Source organism: Corythoichthys intestinalis, unplaced genomic scaffold (genome assembly GCF_030265065.1).
Source record: "Corythoichthys intestinalis isolate RoL2023-P3 unplaced genomic scaffold, ASM3026506v1 HiC_scaffold_43, whole genome shotgun sequence".
NCBI classification, from domain to species: Eukaryota; Metazoa; Chordata; class Actinopteri; order Syngnathiformes; family Syngnathidae; genus Corythoichthys; species Corythoichthys intestinalis.
In genome coordinates this window covers 237,501-240,000 of record NW_026651612.1, presented here as the reverse complement: position 1 = coordinate 240,000, position 2,500 = coordinate 237,501, and positions in this window count along the sequence as shown.

The following is a 2,500-nucleotide window of genomic DNA, read 5'->3' as shown; positions in this document are numbered from 1 at the left end:
GTATGCCCGTCGGTCGTCACAGCGTGGCTACGGAGCTTCGCGGCGGGGCTGGAGAGCGAGAGGGCGGCGCGAAAGCGTCGGGAACCCTTTCGCCGAGGGTCTCCGTAGGGTCGCTGTCTGAAATGGCCGCGAGCGGAGAATACTGCGGCTGAAACCCTAGCGCCCGAGGCCTGCCTAGGGTCTCCTTTGTGTCGGGGGAAAGTTTGGCGAGGCTCCCTCCGGCCACTCTGGAGCTACGCCGTCTCGAATCACCCTCTCCCGATATCGTGCCCAAAGGGTTTTTCAGCTCTCCCGCTCTTGAGGCCTCCCTGTATAATCAACCCCTCTGAGTGAGGGGGTATGATTTTCGCCTGCTGGAGCTCCCTCCGGTGGAGGAAAAGTGAACTGCAGCCTAAGTAGAGGCTGTTTCTTTTCTTTTTTTTTTCTTTTATTTTTGCTCTCCCGCACCCCCTTCTCCCTTCTTCTCCTTCTTTTCTTAAAAAAATAATAAGAATAATGATGATAATAATAATAATAATAAATACCAAAAAAGTAAAAAAGAAAAAAAAAAAAGATTTTTTTTTTAATTTAAAAAAAATTCAATAAAATTTACCAATACAAAAAAAAAAAAAAACCCAAAACAGCAACTCTTCCCTTGCATAATTTAAATTTTTGAACAATTCGCGTCACAATGAAGAACCCAAATGGTGGCTGACAATAAGTCAGGGATATCTACCTCTATAACTATGGCTTAATCTTTAGTGGGATTTCTAGCTTTCCAGTGATGTAGCACACCAGTGTTTTCCCCGATAGAGAAAAAGAATATCATGTAAAAAGGAAAAAGAGGTTGCAAAAGTCGCATTCTCTTCTTACGGTGCGAACTTGTCAATGCAGCCCCTGGTAGACTGTATTAATGTTTCTTGCCCCTGGTAGACTGTATTAATGTTTCTTGCCCCTGGTAGACTGTATTAATGTTTCTTGCCCCTGGTAGAATAAATTTTGGTTTCTTGCCCCTGGTAGACTGTATTAATGTTTCTTGCCCCTGGTAGACTGTATTAATGTTTCTTGCCCCTGGTAGACTGTATTAATGTTTCTTGCCCCTGGTAGAATAAATTTTGGTTTCTTGCCCCTGGTAGACTGTATTAATGTTTCTTGCCCCTGGTAGAATAAATTTTGGTTTCTTGCCCCTGGTAGACTGTATTAATGTTTCTTGCCCCTGGTAGAATAAATTTTGGTTTCTTGCCCCTGGTAGACTGTATTAATGTTTCTTGCCCCTGGTAGAATAAATTTTGGTTTCTTGCCCCTGGTAGACTGTATTAATGTTTCTTGCCCCTGGTAGACCGAATTTGCGCTTTGCCCCTGGTAGACTGTATTAATGTTTCTTGCCCCTGGTAGACCGAATTTGCGCTTTGCCCCTGGTAGATGCTATTGTGGTTCCTTGCCCCTGGTAGGCAGACCGGCCACAGCCCAAAGCGGCTTCCACGCCGGCCTTCCGCCATCGCCCAAGCTGCTCTCACGCCCCTGGTAGGCCGACCGGCCACACAGCCCAAAGTGGCTTCCACCTCGGCCTTCTGCTAGAGCCCAAGCGGCTTCCACGCCGGCCTTCTGCCATCGCCCAAGCTGCTCTCACGCCCCTGGTAGGCTGACCGGCCACAGCCCAAAGCGGCTTCCACGCCGGCCTTCCGCCATCGCCCAAGCTGCTCTCACGCCCCTGGTAGGCCGACCGGCCACACAGCCCAAAGTGGCTTCCACCTCGGCCTTCTGCTAGAGCCCAAGCGGCTTCCACGCCGGCCTTCTGCCATCGCCCAAGCTGCTCTCACGCCCCTGGTAGGCTGACCGGCCTTCCGCCATCGCCCAAGCTGCTCTCACGCCCCTGGTAGGCCGACCGGCCACACAGCCCAAAGTGGCTTCCACCTCGGCCTTCTGCTAGAGCCCAAGCGGCTTCCACGCCGGCCTTCTGCCATCGCCCAAGCTGCTCTCACGCCCCTGGTAGGCTGACCGGCCACAGCCCAAAGCGGCTTCCACGCCGGCCTTCCGCCATCGCCCAAGCTGCTCTCACGCCCCTGGTAGGCCGACCGGCCACACAGCCCAAAGTGGCTTCCACCTCGGCCTTCTGCTAGAGCCCAAGCGGCTTCCACGCCGGCCTTCTGCCATCGCCCAAGCTGCTCTCACGCCCCTGGTAGGCTGACCGGCCTTCCGCCATCGCCCAAGCTGCTCTCACGCCCCTGGTAGGCCGACCGGCCACACAGCCCAAAGTGGCTTCCACCTCGGCCTTCTGCTAGAGCCCAAGCGGCTTCCACGCCGGCCTTCTGCCATCGCCCAAGCTGCTCTCACGCCCCTGGTAGGCTGACCGGCCACAGCCCAAAGTGGCTTCCACCTCGGCCTTCTGCTAGAGCCCAAGCGGCTTCCACGCCGGCCTTCTGCCATCGCCCAAGCTGCTCTCACGCCCCTGGTAGGCTGACCGGCCTTCCGCCATCGCCCAAGCTGCTCTCACGCCCCTGGTAGGCCGACCGGCCACACA